An 18,760-nucleotide genomic window follows, 5' to 3' on the forward strand; every position below is an offset into this window, starting at 1 on the left:
TATGTCTGCACTTTTGGAAAGACAGGCACACCAGCATATATTTGTGTACACTCTCCCCAGTCCAGTGGCCTGAAAGTCGACGGGGTCTCTACTTTCCGGTTATGGAGTTTGGGAGCAGTGGGTGGCAAAGTGGTGAGATGTGGCAGAGGTCAGAGGTCAACAGCAACAACCTGGGATGATCTCCAAGTCAGGAAGGGGAAAGTGACTTTGATCTCGACCTCCGAAACATAACTAAAGGTGCACTTGAGATTGCCAAAGATCGAAGATCTCAGTGAAGACAAATTATTAAGTCTGAGTGCTGGTCCTTTAAACCGAATAGTTTCAGGGGAAGCAGGATTAGTAAAACCTGGTGGCTGTTAGAGTAAATAGAACAGTCTATTTTCAGATCAGTGTGGTTAAAAATCATACTGTAGATGAACGTACACAAAGTGGGTCCACTTGGACTTACTTAACAAGCACAGTTCATACAAAAGCCATTTTGCTCATGTTTTAAGGGTGTTGGCCACCATTTAGTACCATCCATCCAGAAATTGAGAAATTTCCCTTATGTTAGTTACATTTTTTCCAGCATGTTGATCTCTCATCCATTTACAGAATGGTCACCCAGAACCGTGATGGGCTACCTCCCACCTTTATCAATGGCTCCCGTTAAACACAAGGACAAGGTTATCTAGATGTCCCAACTAGGACTGAATGTTTTGTTGTCCATTTCCAGAATTATTTATGACAGTGGAAGCATTCACTGTACTTGTGCTGGTCAAAAAAACAACTGCTCAACCCAGCCCTGGTCTGCATGCACCTACCTTGAGTGCGCTATGCTTTGCATACCTGGTTCAAGGCAGCTGGGTTCAGAGTACTTAGCAGCCCTGATCAGCCGCAATCTATGTAGGAATACTGAGCCTACGGCACCACTCATAGCACTGAGGTCAACTGCAGGAGGGTCAGGGCGGAGAGGAAACTGGGTGTTGGGTACTTAATGAACCCTTGCCTCATTCCCCTCAGCTCAATGTAACTGCCTGGGAGGGAGCTCTCCACAGTTGTGACCTGCTACTCATAACTCCCAGCAGTGATAATGTCGCAGCTGCATCTTGGGGGTAGCTGCTGCTGTGAGTCATGTAGGCCCTGTTGCAACACAGAATCCTAAGCATCTTTGAAAAGGTTAACTTTTATTTTGCAACTTTTTTTTGTGGGGTTGTGGGGGTGGGGAAAGAGGGTGTTAAGGGAGAACCACTCTCAATTGGGCATTAGCTCTAAGCACAGCCAAAAAAAAAACACAAGGAGACAAGGGATGAAGATGGTGTTGAGAGAAAAGAGCAAATGTAGTTTGATTTTGTAGAGGGGCTAGATATCACTTACACTGGAGAAACTGGGCAAGGAAGAACAAATGAAGAATCTCCTGAACAAAGATCTATACACCTCTGGGATAATTCATTTCCTCCCCACCCCCAAGTACAGCACTGTGTTTTTTTGGGGTGAGGAATGTCCAGATTTGCAGGAGGAGGAGGAGGAGGAGCACACACACACTGCTGAATCTGCACTCACTGACACAGTCAACCTGGAAACCGATTGACAGAAGATTTTATTTATGTTTTATGGAGCAGCCTTCAAAATGATTTCCAGGAGAGAGAACAAGTGAGTCTGATAATGGAACCCCTTACGGAGTGTGATAAATGACTGCCAGGGAGTGAGATCCATACTGCTGCTGACAAGTATCTGAGAGGTGTGGCCGCTGATGTTCGACTACATGACAAGCATATTTCCCTCACTGCCTGGAGTAATAGATCCTCCTTTGCCCTCCTCTGCCCCTCCCCCATTGAACTCCACAGCTCTCCTGCTGCTGCCCTATGCTGGGGCTGCTGCATCTCATCTGCCCCAATAATTAGCAGAAAGGTGTATTCTGTTAACTTCTCGTATCAGTACTTCCCCCACCCCCCCCCCATAAAGACATCATGACAGTTGTTAAAGACTTAGAAAATACTCACACTCGATCTTAACCCTACACACACACACACACACACGCACACACACACAGTCTCATTCACTGCAAGCTCTGCAAACAAAGGTTTGCATTTTGCCTTGTACTAAGGTTTCAGTGCTTCTCTACTGACTCACTACAAGGAGATACACCTGGCATTAGAGCTACTTGGAGCGTTTTTTTTAAAAAAAGTGTTACAACTGCAAGGAAGAGGCCCCCAAGTTTTTTGGCAGGGCTTAAGCTCTCATAAGGGGCTTTGATTGCCAGATATCAATGCCAAGACATTCCTCATTGTCTTTCAATTAAAGGGTGCAGACCTAAAAAGAAAAAGGTACTAGAGCTAGACGTTCTCTGGAAAACCATTTCATACTTTTGTGTGTGGGTATGTGTGTTGTGCAGGAAGTGAAACGATAGAGCAGATGGGGGCCCTCATGTCCCCACCCCATATGAGAACACTATTGAATACTGGCCACAACTGCATCAAAATAATTCTTACCCTGGTGTGGCCATTACTACAAATAACAGCATATGCCGGGCAGGAAGAAAAATGGTGACGTGCCAAAAAAATTGCAACAGGTAAATATTAATTATGCATGCAAGCTGGAAGAAATAAAGGAAACAAAATATTCCACATACAACACGCCAAGAAACAATGGTGTGCAGGAAAGAATTTGAGATTATACCATCTCCATATTGATTCATTATATACTTTTAAGCCAAACTGATGCACAGAAGGAAGAAATCAGAGAGCCAATGGACTGTGGCAATCTCGTTCCAGCAGAGAAGGGTAAGGGGGGATTTGACAGAAGTGTTCATGTAGGGATCTGATACAGTGGCGGAAAAAAAGGAGAAATTCTTAACACAGAGGGATCAATAATTGGAGGATACAAAATTTAAGATATTATTAATTTAAGGCGCCATAGGATTTTGTCTACTACAGTGCTTCATGTAAAGGGACAATGGAAAAAAAATCAGTTTAATAGACTTGTAAGAGGAACATGTCTGCAGAACAGTAAGGAATGACCAAAGTGATGGGACTGGCTGAAGAATTCTGTAGGGCCATCGCGATTAGTTTATCTGGACAAGTAGAAGAGACAAGTTCAATGCAGGGCATCCATACAAGTGTAAGACGGAGCAACAGAGGAAGTCACTTATTTCATTTAAACTCACCAGTTATTTATCCACAAAAAGATATTTTTTTTAGAGCAGCTCAATTTATTTTAAACAGCATTTGAATTGTGCAACAAATTGTCATGGTTCAAGATCACTGGAATATGCTCAACTTTTGTGGAATAACACAACACAGAAGGCCCATCTGGCCCGTTGTACCTATATCAGCTCTTGGAATAAGCTTTCCAATCAGTCCCACCTACTCTCTCTTTGCTCTCAGCAGTGTGATCCAGATCACAACTGATTATTGCAATACATAAAATGCTGGAGGAACTCATGTCAGGCAGCATCCGTGGAAGGGAATAAACAGCTGACCATTCGGACTGAGGCGCTTCATCAGGACTGTAAAGAAACTACACTAGGAAGGTGGGGGGAGAGAAAAGAGTAACTAGAGATGAGGGGAAAAGTACCAGAAGTTAGAGGAATCGATGTTCATGCCATCAGCTTGGAGGCTACCCAGATGGAATAAGAGGTGTTGTTCCTTCAACCCGAGTTTGGTCTCACCACGGCAATGGAAGTGGCCATGACTGAAGTAATTTCTGCCTATCCCTCCTTAGCCCCTCCCCGACTTTCTTATTCTGGCTTCTGCCCCCTTCCTTTTCAGTCCCGATGAAGGGGCTCAGCTCAAAGCACCGACTGTTTATTCCCCTCCATAGATGCCGCCCGACCTGTTGAGTTCCTCCAGTGTTTTGTGTGGTGTTGCTGCTCTAGATTTCCAGCATCTGCAGAGTCTCGAGTTTATTACCAAAACTTTTTCGCTGCGGTATCATCCTTTTAAAATGGTGAAAAACTAATCACGATTTTAAAAGAAGTTTTGAATGCTACATCTTTCACTGGAGGAGCAGAGGAACAGTTGATGTCAGGTGTACAATCCAGAGGGTTTGAGCTATCACAGTGAGATAGTAAACTCATGATGAAGAGAAGTTCATTACAAAAGGGTCACAAGCCATTCTGAGCAAGATGTCCTGCTGTCTTGCGTGTTTAGGTTATGGGAGCACCCATCTCTGTTACTCACATTGCTGGTACTTACTTACTTTATAACTTTGATTTCAAATGTTGCCACCATATAAAAGAAAGTGCAAGTAACCTCTCTTGTTCAAATATAGAGACAATAACTGCAACAATCGGATCTTAATACAATCAATATCCCAAGGTGTTCCCAGAAGTGATATTCAGACTAATTTTGACAACAAGCCAAATATCAACCAAAGATGTGGATTTTAAAGCTGGCCTGAGAGAGGAAGAGGTGCATAAATGGACACAATTGAAGATATGGGGGATTACAGCAAACACAGCCAACAGTAGACAAAACAGATTAATATTTTAAATTATATCAGTATTAAATCACATAACTAAAAACTCAGATTTCATTAAGGGAAATAGCAACATTAAATATATTCAAAATTACTTATTGCAATATGCATTATCCCCATCAATTCACTGCAATCTCCTGGACAATACTATAGTTCACTCTTGAGAACCTGGAACAAATAACATGTACAAAAACAGGAAAACGTTATTTGGCAATAAAAGCTATTGGCCTTTGATGAATTACAAATTCTACAGCTGAAACTTAGAGAAGGGAATGCAGGCGAAGTACACGAGAAATCTTAAGTGATTTCCAAAAGTCAGTAACGTGTACCCAAATAAATTCACTGAGACAAAGAAAAAGAGTAAATATTAGACTCAATGATCTCAGTACTTAACAGCTGACATTAAAAAAAAATCCTAAAAGAAAGCAAAAGGCAATAGATATCGTTACCACAGTTTCTGGCTGAGCAGATGGGTAATTCTAAACCAGCAGAACAAATCCTACCTCAATATACTTCATACCTCTTGATGACAAAGGCAACTGCTTTGAACATGAACATTCTTTACTAACTACACCAACACAAAGCAATGATAAATAATTAAAATCACTAAATTATACACATTGAAGGCTAGCAGATGATCACATTCACAAAAAGTAAATTGCACAAGTTGGCAGTTAAAGGTAAGAAAGTGACTGCGCAGAAATGTTATTGAGCCAAATAAGTGAAAGAGTGGGCAATGTACTCAACTAGAAACAGATGAAACTAGTTAATGGTGTTTGGCTATTGAATGTCAGAAATAAAGTGGAACAATCCATGAGAAAACCTCATATCTAAGTGTAAATCCCAATTTATTGTATAAACACACAGAAGAGTTTGCAGATACTACAACAAATATAAAAATTAGGTGTGGTATGAACCTGAACTCCTCAGGAACAACAATAATTTTGAAGTTTAGTAAAAAAAATTCTCCTAATTAAAATTGTGTTATATTGATGATGACATGGTGTCCATTGACATCTGCAGTGCCCTATTTGGGAGTGGAAAAGATAATGAAATTACTCCCGGGTAAAGTGGCATTGGTAGGGATTTGTTCCACACCTGACTTTATATTCACATTTAGAGCACCCTTCACATCTCCTCCAGTACTTTGTCCGAATGGTCACTACACACACACACAAGCTGATTCACAGAGTATTATTAGACTGTGACCATCTTTGAGCTCATTTTCTATATTGAATACGCAACGAATTGGGGAAAAATATACTCGGATTGTTAAATCATTTTTGTTTTCTTTTCCTATCAATTTTTTCAAAAAATTCCCAGAAAACGAAGTTCATTTTAGTATTATACTTAAAATGCTACTCAACAATGATGTGGTGTGCGTTGTGATGAAGTTACGATGTGGGCACAGTAAAGAAGTCACTCATTTATATCACTCTGTTAATGACAGCATCAATTTGGATTTAACATATAATAAATCCAAACTCAGATTTTGCATCGACGTTTTATAACAAATAACCAAGGGGAACAAAATCCTATCACAGCCAATAGGCTGGGTTCACTCGTAAAACCGTAGGTGTTTACTGCCTAGCTAAACAGCATCCAGTGCATCAGATACAGTTTTAAAAGCATTAAAAAGTACAGACTAAAATACCATCCTGAGGAAGGTTAAAAGCCATTCCACACCAAGGGTGGAAAAAATTACTCCCCAGTCCAAGCTTAAAATTCTTCTTTCCACATCCAAAAATGCCAACATTTAGAGTTAAAAATCATAAGCAAACCAAAGAAATTCTTGTTTTCCCAAGAATGAGTACTTTCTCACTTACACCTAATTTTTACACTTTTTCATTGCCACTCACTAAAACAAACTTGTGCTGTCCCTTAATGCTCAAGCTACCACACTTCTATCCAAGGCACAATGATGTTAGGGCTGGACAATTCACTGATGACTGTATAAGCCTCAAGGATTATTAAAGTAACATCCGAGTCCAAGTTGGAAACTCTGCATCAAAATAAAAATTTAAAGTTTACCAGGTATACAGGTTGATAGTTCTTCAATATGCTACTTTTAACTTTGAGACTTGACTTAGATTTACCCCAGAATGTGGACATTGCTTGCAAAACCAGGTGTTTATTGCTCCTGACTGCCCTTGAGAAGTTGCCTTCTAAACCTATCGCAAGCCGTGAGGTGCAGCTTCTCCCACATATCCAGTAGGTGCTACATTTTGGATTTCTGACACAATGCTAATGCAGGGGTGCCACTATCTTTCCGGGTCTGTGTGGTGTGTGGCTTGCTGGGGAACTTGCATCTGGTTGTCCCATGGCCCTGTTCACCCTGTCCCTTGTGGCTAAAAGGTCTGAATTTCAGGATGAGGGTGGTGCATGAGAAAAAGGAGAACTTCCATTTCACACAGTTCTTTACTTTGATGCCAGAATTAGTTGAAGATTTGACATGTCTTAGTAGAAAGGACAGAATAATTCTTCAGATAATTGTGTAAATAATCACAGCAGTCTGCGTCAGTGATCAAATATCTTCTATTGGATATTAATTGCAAAATTTAATGTGGTCATGCACATATTTTGCGATGGCTTTTAACTGCTTTATTAAATAGAAACATAGAAAATAGGTGCAGGAGTAGGCCATTCGGCCCTTCAAGCCTGTACCGCCATTCAGTGCGATCATGGCTGATCATCCAAATCAGAACCCTGTACCTGCCTTCTCTCCATACCCCCTGATCCCTTTAGCCACAAGGGCCATATCTAATTCCCTCTTAAGTATCACCAATGAACTGGCCTCAACTGTTTCCTGTGGCAGAGAATTCCACAGATTCACCACTCTCCGTGTGAAGAAGTTTTTCCTAATCTCGGTCCTAAAAGGCTTCCCCTTTATCCTCAAACTGTGACCCCTTGTTCGGGACCTCCCCAACATTGGGAACAATCTTCCTGCATCTAGCCTGTCCAATCCCTTTAGAATTTTATACGTTTCAATAAGATCCCCCCTCAATCTTCTAAATTCCAACGAGTATAAGCCTAGTCGATCCAGTCTTCCATCATACGAAAGTCCTGCCATCCCAGGAATTTATAAGCATTGATATGAACATTTAAGTTCTGAACAGCAGATTTAAATATGTTTAGTTTCACTCAATAAAGATGCAGTGGCTAGAATTCCATAGTCTGCTGAGTTACTGAGAGGGAAATCTTTGAAATTTACTATTAGGGTGATCAGCTGAAAACCAAGGGAAGTTACAGAAAGTTAAGTATTTAAAACACAGCGGATAGGAGGCTTGACTACAACAGGGCATTGCAGTGCTTATAGGATTTATGCATTTAGTGCAGAAGACAACAAGAACCCACCAGAACTTCAGGCACCCTGACCCTTTGTGCCACAGGACTTATTAGAGCAGTTCCCCAAATTATTTGATTATTCCAGGCCATGGGATGTCTTCCCTCCAACCACAACAACACCCACAGTGAATCCCATTGCGATAAGGACAGCTTGGTACTGAAAGAGCGACCACAACTTTAAACTGCACACAGCATCTGAAGCCTGTAAGTAAACAAAGTTGTCAGAAAAGGTCTTCAGTACATTCCGATTCACACCTAAATGTGAGAAAGCATTCTCAACTGCACTTCCCTCCAGTTTCATCACTCTACTTTGCTTCTTTTTCTCCCATCCTGCTTCCCAAGAAATAAGCATGAATTTGCAAAATAGAAATTCTATCTTTCTTGACTACATTGTCATTTTACCCAGTTTTCAAATGTTTCATTTTGTATAACAGGTATCCAATACAAAATTAAAAGTAGGCAGTTCAAATTTTTAAAAAGTGTAAAAATAGATGGGAAGGCTCTACAACGGGTAGTTAAAACTGTCCCAACACTTAACCATCATGGACGTATATACAGAATGGTGCCAGGAAAAGGTCAGCAATTCACGAAAGCTCTAACCCACCCTACTCATGGACTGTGTCTCCCGCTCCCATCAGGGAAACGGCCATGCAACAGCCACACCAGGACGACTAGACTCAAAAACAGCTACTTTCCCCAAGCTGTCAGGTTGATCAACACCATCACTACTTTAGAGTTATCTTATGTATAGATACTCCTGTACCTAGCGTCACATTGTGTACATACAATCAGTATTTGTATTTAAACTAATCACATTTATTGTGTTCTTTATGCTTATTGTGTTTTTAATGCTGCATTAGATCAGGAGCAACAATCATTTCATTCTCTTATACATTTGTGTACTGACGAACAGCAATAAACAATCCTGAATATTCAGTCACCAGATCTGTGCTTCAGAAATTTGGGATCGAAATCCCCTAAGACCCCCTCTATTCCCTGATAATCTAACAGGCCTATGCTAATTAGAGCCGGGGTGGTCTTGAGTCTTCTTGTTTTTCATGAAAGAGTGCACACCACGTAAAACACACCCAAGATATGAATACAACACGTGAGGCCACAAGGAAAAAAAGTGATGTACTCAGCACATTCTCCCCAAAGTTCTGAGAAAAAGTCGGTAAGTCCTTAATCTTCCCTTCCTGGTAATATCTGGCAACTCTTTAAAGTCAAGTCAACATTAAAAAAAGGCTGCATGTGACTGAAACAACATCTCCCATTTTGTTCCCACCTCCTGAGCCCAAAGCTTCTGAAACCACTGAGTCACTGACCTGAAGTACACATTATTATTACGTGCTGCTTAAGAGGGCAAGAGCTACAGCCGCACATGAAAACCACCGTCATATTTCCTCAATTTAAAAAACATATCTGGTTGGCCATTACACTGTATGGATTTGCATACCTCAAATTTTATGGGAAAGTTAAAAGAGCACTTTGTATATCATTCTCTTTCTTACTTTTGACAATTGCACCCATGTCTGCTTTAACTGATTTTTAAAAATTATTTCTGCCACACACTCTGGCAACAACTTCCTTTGCTACTCGTCCTCTCAAATAAAAGAGAATGCCATGATCTCGACCCAAGATTTACTTCATAACACAGGACAAGATGCAGATAAATGTCAGGCCAGCTATTTCACAGCATTTTTCTAACCCTATTTTTAAAGCTCAACACATGTCAAAGCTTTTTAAAACATATTTTCACTGAGGCACAAAAGCAACCATTTAGCACACCGGTAAAAATCTAATACTAGTCTTAATTACCCATGCACTTGGCAAAAATCAGAACAGAATTTAGATTATTTATCAAGTACATCTGCCCAGTAGCGTTGCTCAAGGTCATTATTTAAAAATAAACTGTAAAATAAAACTACAAACAAGCAATCCAATAGCAATTGTTAGCCTCAGTACAATCACTACGTTTTAAGTGTTGCATGAAAAGGGTCAGTCAGAACATTAATTAACCAGGTCTTCACTAAAGTGTGGAGACTTCATCAAGTTTATATAAACTGTTTCAGTATCTTGAGGAGAATTATACTGAAATATGTAACACCACCCAGTAAAAACAGAATTGCTTTCAATGTGCCCAGGACGCTACACATAAAATACAAAACTGAATTGTGCAGATTCCTACTTCAGATAGTACTCCGCGTGCCTGCCATTAGCACTAGCAAAAACCAAACATACTTTTACACAGATGTTGGCTACCGACCCAATGGATCCACTGTGACCGCCTATAAAATACCATTCTGCCAAAGCAATTCAAATATAGTGCATAAATGTTTAACCACTTGCCTGCTAAGTAGGTAAAACTTTGGATATGGCATGAAGACTGACATCTGGAATTTTAGAAATTCCCGCGAACCACGTTAAAGCAGAGAACGAGCAAGGATTCCATACTGTATCCATGCCAGAACAAAAACCACTGTTTCTTACATTTATGAACTACTTATGTCCTTGTTTGAAAAGAAACAACATTATACAAAGTGATATAGAATTTTGTAGCAAAATGGATAATTTATACAAGAGCAAAAGCAATCAATTCTTAACTTTTTGGAATAGTAATAGAACATTCATTGTTGAAATCAGACTATACTGCACATCACAATAATTATCACCAGAAATGCCAGTATAAAGTTACAGCATCCACTGCATCTAACTGCTCTGAGCCAAAAAAAAACTACTTTCATATTACACGTGGAAACTCATTCCTGCATGTTCTTAGTGGGTTCCTGAGATGCACACATTGGAAAAATGAGGTGCGTCCAATGACCGATCTAAAAGGACAAGTTGATGTTACGTGTTTCCCGAGTTGTGGTTATGCCCAAGTTAGCACTTCTGGTATTTTATGATCAAGTTATTGAAATGATGAATAATGGATATCCAGTGATAATTAAAAGAAAATTGCAGGGAAGACTTATCTGAGTTCATAAACAAAAATAGGAACTTAAGCAACAAGGAGCAATAAAAATCTTTGAAACACGATGGATGAGTTTGTTTTTTTCCCACGTACCCATTAACCTCCTGCTATGTAGTATTTAAAGCACATTTCTACGCTATTTTATTTTGTTAAAGAGGCGATGAGGGGGGCCTTACAGACATCAGGAACATCACACACACATACAAAGCTTCGCAGAGAACTTGGCAGGCTGCTGGATAGACGTAAAATACAAAATGTGAATTATAAAGCTGTATTAGAAAGGATTTCATTCCAGTGACAACAGTTAAAGAAGCTCAAATCATGTTCAACTGTCACCTCATCACTTAATGATCTTACACTTACTCTCAGAACAATCAGAAACATTATTTCTACCTCCCCCACAAAGCAAAGTGAGCTGGGAGCTGGGATTAATGAAGTTTAAGTACAAATTCTATCTGAAAGAAAATAATTCACACTGAGTAAAAGTAACCTGGAGCCTGAGCCGGAAACAGCTGCTCTGCCACAAACAGGAAGGGTGCGTGACCAAGCAGCGTGCAGCTTCAACAAGTGTGTCAGACGTTCTTCACTGTCACGAGCTCAGGATTGTTAGTGGGAGTGTAGTAACTCAAATGAAGTATTCCTCCAATCTGAAAAGAGGGTTCCCCTCCGGTAGCTGTTCCATCAGAGAACCTAGCATGGGGCCACAACTGGATAATGACCTTACACTGGGCATGGTGCAGGGCACATGTGTGGATTTAACTGGAAGCCAACTATTATCCTGACTGGGAATGGGGAGTATTTGACAGACCTACACTCATGGCAGTTTAGAAGAATCAGTGGTGGTGGGTGGGGGTGGGGGGGAGACCTAATTGGAATCTATTGAATATTACAAGCCCCAGATAGATGGGACATGCAGAGGATACTTCCAATAGTAGGAGAGTCTAGGACTAGAGGGCCCAACCTCAGATTACAAGAATAGGCTTTTAGAACAGAGATGAGGAGCAATTTCTTTAGCCAGAGGGTGGTGAATCTGTGGAACTCATTGCCAAAGACAGCTGTGGAAGCCACATCATTGGGTGTATTTAAAACAGACTCTGCTATGTTCTTGATTAATAAGGGCAAAGGTTATAGGGAGAGGGCAGAAGAATGAGCTTTGAGAGAGAAAATATGCTATGATCAAATGGCGGAACAGACTTGATGGGTCAAATGACCTAATTGTATTCCTAGGTCTTATGGACTGGAGATACAGCTGAAGTTTACTCATACTACATAACTCAGTGTGGGGCCAATAAAAAGAAGGGAGGTGCAAGCACAGCAGCCACTAAGTGAGTGGGGCAGTATTAGAATGGTCAGGCTTTGGCTCAACAGGCTTGGGCAAGCATAGGTGTAGGTTCTAAATAGTGTAGGTTTCAAGAAAGTATTGTTTTTCTGTTAATACATAGCTAGTGTGCTGAGAATGGGTCTGGAGGATGTGGTATGTTCTTTGTGTGAGATGTGGGAACTCTGGGAGACCTCCAGTTTGCCTGATAACTATATTTGCATAAAGTGCACTGAGCTGCACCTTCTTAGAGACCGTGTTAAAGAACTGGAGTTGCAGCTCGATGACATTGGGTGGGAAAAAGGAGGAGGTCGTGAAGAGAGAATAAGCAGAAAGCAGAAAAGTCGGGTAATAATCTCTGGACTGCTGCCTGTGATGTTGGAGTCTATAATTACAGATGAGGTTTCAGGGTACTTGGAGGCACAAGATAAAATAAGCCAGAGTCAGCATTGTCTTCCAAAGGGGAAAATTTGCTTGACAAATCCGTTGGAATTCTTTGAGGAAATAACAGGCAGGACAGACAAAGGAGAGTCAGTGGATGTTGTTTATTTGGATTTTCACAATGCCTTTGACAAGAGTTCATGGTATTACAGGAAAGATACTGGCATGGATAATAGGTTGGCTGACTGACAGAAGGCAAAGAGTGGGAATAAAGGAGACCTATTCTGGTTGGCTGTCAGTGAGCAGTGGTGTGCCACAGGGGACGGTGTTGGACCACTGCTTTTCATGTTATATGTCAGTGATTTGGATGAAGGAATTGATGGCTTTGTGGCCAAGTTTGCAGACAATACGAAGATAGGTGGCAGATGAAATCTAGTATAGGGAAGTGTAAGATCACACACTTTGGCAGAAGGAATAGAAGTGCGGACTGTTTTCTAAATGGGGAGAAAATTCGCTAATCAGAGGTGCAAAGGGACTTGGGAGCCCTCGTGCAGAATTTCCTAAGGGTTAACTTGCAGGTTGACTCAATGGTAAGGAAGGCAAATGCAATGTTAAGTACTATTTTAAGGAGTGCAAAAGCAAGGATATATTTCGGAGGCTCTGGTTAGACCACACTTGGAGTATTGTGTGCAGTTTTGGGCCCCTTATCTAAGAAAAGATGTGGTGGCATTGGAGAGGATTCAGGAGTATGATCTCAGAAATGAAAGTGTTAACTTCTCCCTGTAACCTTTGAGGTCCTAATTAATCAAGAACTTATCAACCTGCACCTGAACTATCCTGAATGACTTGGCCTGCACAGCCTTTGGTAACAAATTCCACAGATTCACCACCCTCTGGCTAGAGAAGCTCCTCCTCTCTGTTCTAGATGTATGTCCTTCAATTCTGAAGCTGTGCCCTCTGGTCTGAGATGCCCCATTAGAGGAAGCATCTTCTGTATCTAGGCCTTTCAATATTTGATAGATTTCAATTAAGATCCCTCCTCATTCTTCTAAACACCAGTGAGTACAGGCCCAGAGGCATCAAATGTTCCTCATAAGTTAACACTTACATTTCGAGCCAGAGAATAGCATTCAGAGGGGTAATAAATCAGCCACGGTGGAATGGCCGAGCAGACTCAACGGGCCAAATGGCCTAATTCTGCCCTTATGTCTTATGGTCTTATTATTTGAAAACTACTGAAAATATCATTTATCTCACCACACTAATCCTGTTTCTTTATCATGGATTGGTGACTTCTCTGCATTAATGATTTTATATTTCATTAAATTGCACTTTCAGCCAAAAAGGTTCGAAGTGAAATACTGCATTTTGTGTGACATGTTAGCACACAAGGTAATGACTCAAATCCAAAGAAGCTTATTCACACAATGAATCATTTTAAAAAAATGATTAGTGTGATCAACATCGAACCCCGCACGTTCATCGAGCTTCTACACATCTGTAAGATCACTGAGGCTTCAACTTGTAACGATGATATTCTCCCAATCTCCCGTCCACTCTCTACAGAGTATGAGTGATACCACCGTATACAACAGTGATCTTTTTGACTATTGGCCAGCTGTTCAAAAACATCAAGTATCCAACGGTTCAGCATTGTAGAAGCTGCCTGATCTTTCTATGGAAATCTCGTTGAACTTTGCACAATAACTCGCAAGGCCACATTTACGCAAATGTATAAAAATGTACAGCTAACTGGCGTTTACACAATCGTAGAAAGTTGCAGTTTTTTGGTCAAAAATGTAACTAAGCCAACAGTTTTCTAATCGCTAAACATCATGTAGTCTCTGACCGTACAAAAAGAAAATCAAATCACTGAAGACAACTGCAGTTAACTGCCGTATTCGGGGATTACGGGGAATAGTTAGCTTTCTCGGGGCTGCTGTGCTGACAAGTGCAGTGGATGTGGATTTCGAGCAGCCCAGATCCTCCGCCAATGCCAGACGCGCTTTAACCCGCAATAGCTACTCCGCTCCTCTCGCCACGGGACCGGCGCCAGGGTTCCGCTGCATTTTACTAAATACCCCGGTACACACTTCCAAAGTTCGCTTCTATCGACACCAAATGAAACCGAGCGTCGGATTAACAATTGCTGCTCCTTGAAATACATAGACGTGTGTGTGTGTGTGTGTGGGGGGGGGGGGGGTTATATTTATAGCTGTCTAGAGTCGCACTCACGAGCCAGCAGCAGCTATCCTTATCTACTCTCCCCAAACTGGACTAGGATCCATAACCCCAGAGTCTCCCGATACCATGATGGTCACACTTACCCTCAGTGACAACTCTCCGTCCACTCCGAGAAGGAACCAAAGGAACCCAGCAGGGAAAGGGGAGGGGGGTGACTGTGTTTATTTAAAAAGAGGTATAAAAACCAAAAATACTTTAAACAAAATCTCGCAATCGCTTTTATAAACCGCTACAAAACAGTGGAACTAAAGTGTGCCGTGCTATCCCATTCCTCCAAACTATCTGGATCCCTCTTCAGTCGAACTTCTTCATATTGTTACAATGAAACAAGTCGAGACAGGAGCGAGACACTCCGCGCAGCGGCCGCCGCAGACACCTCGCTGATTGATGGGCTGCGCAATCGTTCATAGGCTCTCCCCGGCCTCATCGGCCCGCCTCCCGCCCCCGTTCAGTCCATCGGCAACCAGCGTTCCCGTGACGGACGGCACTGCGAGCCACTGACAGGCCGGCTATGTAAATAGCTCCCCTTGCAGCCCCGCCCACCCAGAGCGGCGTCACAGAGCGCTGGGGGAAATTGCTACAAGGCTGGGAGGCAGGGGGAATACATCGAGTTGTTTGTTACAGGATCCCGGGATCGTTACTTCATCCTATTATGCAACCACAGGGTTGTCACAGTGAGATCCACTCAGACTGCCGGCATGCTTATAGTTCGGGACAATGTTCTTAAATTACTATTTGCACGCGCCTTCCAGAAACACAAACAAAACTAGAGTCACTTGCGGTGCAAAACCCCATTGACACGGTTCAAAGAGGTTATTCTGAATAACTTGTAAATATTGAAATGGTTGTAAGTGAAAATATGCCTTCATATAATATTCAGGATACCTCAGGCAAAGACTACGTGCAAGCCTGTCATAGCTGCGGGGAAAGTGCATTTACATTTGCTTGAAACATTATACCAAGAGTAGGTTTCCTTACAGCTCGTTAGACTCGGCCGATATTTGCATGTATAAATAGAAAATGAAGCAGCAAAATGCCAGTGGAGTGCGTCACGTTCCAGATTGGAGAGCACAGAGGCGGGATTTCCGCTCGGCCCCAGTAAATCAAACCCTCTTGATCGCTCTTGCTTCCGGCAAGTGCAGGCGATGACTGGAGCTTGGAGCCCGGTCAACGCACACAGCAGCGTGTCAACACTGCAGATAGCATAGCCATGGTTTGAAACTCTCCACTATTACACGCAGAACCGACAACCTGTGCTTATGATAGGCTTTCCGCGCTGTGAAGTGTTCCCAGACACTTCGCCTGGGCCATATTGCCAGTCAAACCTTGCCATGGGAGATTCGTACGGGGACAGTAGGGCAAAGTAACCAAATCTTGGTCAAAGGTAGGTTTATAGCGAAAAAAAACGTAAGAGGCTGAGGGTGGGAAAATATTGGATTTCAGGACCTACCGAGTTGAAGGCTTATCCGCTAATGTGGATGATATACCGAAGGCCAGAGGTGGGAGATCGAGTCAGAGGGAGAAAGGCGTATTAAATATCACAGTATTTGTCATAAAAGCCTTAATCGCAAACTTGGAGATAAGGCAAGAGAAGATGTTCCCACCAGGATTAGAGAATCATTCCGTAATTCAGGAGAAACTTTTGCTCAGGGAGTGGTGAGAATGTGGAACCTTCTCACACCAGCAGTGGTTGAGTTGAATGTTTAGTTGCATTGAAGTGGAAACTATGAAAACGTCATAAACAAATGGGATGATGGGGTTGGATCAAGTTGAATGTGGAGCATAAAAACAGTGGCATAGACTGGTCATGAGTCATAATGTAATTTTACTAGCAAATATGTGAAAAAAAATTAGATATTGAATGCAACAGAGTTACAGAGAAAACAGGTCCTTTCGCCCAACTGGTGCATGCTCACTGAACTACAGTATAATGTCCCTTGTAGGATACCTTAACATGAAGTATTAAAGGATGTTTCCAGTAAGCAATGTATCCTGAATAAACTTCAGTTACATTTTGTAGCAAATGGTGCTAAATTTGCAATATTCTGTGAACTGCCATGCCTTGTGTTTCTTTTGTGTTACTGAGTAATTAATCATAGTTAATACTCAACACAGTAATGAAATATTAGTGAAGATGTTGTATTTGACACTTTATGCAAATCTGCATAACCACTGTGGCCTAATAGTACTAGTCAGCAAAACACAGCTATTTGGATGACCTGACCCAGCCAACAGCTACAATAGAAATAAGGTCATCTTTATTCATTGTGTTTATAAAACTTTGCTGTGAACAATATCTACTACATTTTCCTAGGTGACAGTAACTTCAAAAGCAATTTCAACTGAGGACAAAATCAGCTTTGTCAAATTGTGAAATCTCAGGATTGTGTTTAACAAAAAGAAGCAAACCGTAATGCCGTCGCAGGCAGCGGGAAAGTAAAAAATCCCAGGCTGGACATTTGAGTCATAGGAATTGTAGAGGTATCGTGCTGCTGGAACTGCTTGTAAACATGTGCACACATTAAGAGAGGCTGAAGCACAACTAAGTGTGAATTATGTATCTAATGTAAATAGCAGAATATGTTCATGTTACAGCAGAAAATAAAACTGCACTTTGTGTCTAATAACAAAAGGAGTTTAAATATCCGTTGCATGTAGGGATTTGAACTAAAGTTCCAAAGTACACATCTCTTTTTCTCTCATTCTTTCTCTTTATCAAGTTATATGTGAACTCTTTGATTTTAAGAGAAGTCACCAGAGTGGCAGTTTGATACTGACTAGCAAGGATTAATGACATGACACCAATTGCATCCTGATGTCAGCACTGAAGGTTGACAATGGCAATTTTTCTAGTTCTGCAACAAATCTTCTCAGAGTGTGAATTCCAATTACTTCAGAATCAAAATCAGGTTTATTATTACTGACAAATGTGATTTTTTTTTGTTTTGCTGCAATAGTACAGGCAAGACATAAAAATTACGATACGTTACATCAGAAGCACACTGTCCTTTGCCATAAAAAGAGGTTGTCAACAGTATTCAAGAAATGAAATGTACTACTTGCAAATGCAGTGATACAAACACAGTCTCTGTTATGTCTCCATTAGATAATACATTGCTGATGCTTTGTGCTGACAATAAAGAATTATTTAAATAATGTGATTGGGTGACTTCTTACATGTTGTTTCGGTATGGGGGGGCAAGTGGGAAAAATAGATATTAAAAATGATTTTGATTTTATTTTTCAGCTTTTTCCATACTCGTACCACCCTCTGAGTGAAGAACCCCTCAGGTACCCCTTAAATATTTCACCTTTCACCCTAAACTGGTAATTTGTAGTTCTAGTCTCACCAGCCTCAGGGCAAAAAGCCTGAATGCATTTACCCTATCTATACAGTACCCCTCATAATGTAGTATCCCTCTGTGAGAGCTCCCCTCATTCTCCTACACTCCAGGGACAAAAGACCTAACCCATTTAATCTTTCCCTATAATTCAGGACCTCGTCTGGGCAACATCCTTGTAAATTTTCTCTGCACTCTTGCAAGCTTATTGATATCTTTCCTGTAGGTAGGTGACTAGAACTGCTCCCAATACTCCAAATTCAGCATCACCAATGTCTTGTACATCTTCAACATGACATCCCTCCCAAATCCTTTATTCAGTGTCCTGATCTGTGAAGGGCTTTGTGCCAAAAGCTCTCATTTTGACCATATCTACCTGTGCTGCCACTTTCAATGAATTATGGACCTTTATTCCCAGATCCGTTTGTCCTACCACGCACCTCAGTGCCCTATATTACTGCGTAAGTCCTACCCAGGTTTGTCCTCCCAAAGTGCAACACCTCACATCTGTCTACATTAAATTATATCTTCCATTTTTCAGTCCATTTTCCCAGCTGGTCCATAATCCCACTGCAAGGTTTGATAGCCTTCCTCACTGTCCACTATTCCCCCAATCCTGGTGTCATCCTCAAATTTGCTGATCCAATTTACCACATTATCATCCAGATTGTTGTTGGTGACCCAGCACCAATCGCTGCA

The 18,760-nt window shown here is 41.3% G+C and overlaps 1 protein-coding gene and 1 long non-coding RNA gene across 5 annotated transcripts in view; one reads left to right on the forward strand and one right to left on the reverse strand.

Moving 5' to 3' along the window:
- LOC140201387 (SERTA domain-containing protein 2-like) overlaps window positions 1-15,093 on the reverse strand; it is a 93,350-nt gene extending 78,257 nt beyond the window's left edge. The window contains exon 1 of one of the 2 annotated variants that reach the window (XM_072265423.1): window positions 14,804-15,093. The gene's annotated coding sequence lies outside the window, so the exon portion shown is untranslated. Of the gene's footprint in view, window positions 1-11,267; window positions 11,314-14,803 lie in introns of those variants that run through there. The other variant, XM_072265427.1, reaches the window with a different exon arrangement.
- Window positions 15,094-15,848: 755 nt separating this feature from the next.
- LOC140201389 (uncharacterized) overlaps window positions 15,849-18,760 on the forward strand; it is a 123,551-nt gene continuing 120,639 nt past the window's right edge. For all 3 annotated transcript variants that reach the window (XR_011886849.1, XR_011886850.1, XR_011886848.1), the window contains exons 1-2: window positions 15,849-16,104; window positions 17,968-18,011. This is a non-coding gene — a long non-coding RNA (uncharacterized lncRNA). The remainder of the gene's footprint in view (window positions 16,105-17,967; window positions 18,012-18,760) is intronic.

The sequence above is a fragment of the Mobula birostris genome, chromosome 8 (genome assembly GCF_030028105.1).
Source record: "Mobula birostris isolate sMobBir1 chromosome 8, sMobBir1.hap1, whole genome shotgun sequence".
Taxonomy (NCBI): Eukaryota; Metazoa; Chordata; class Chondrichthyes; order Myliobatiformes; family Myliobatidae; genus Mobula; species Mobula birostris.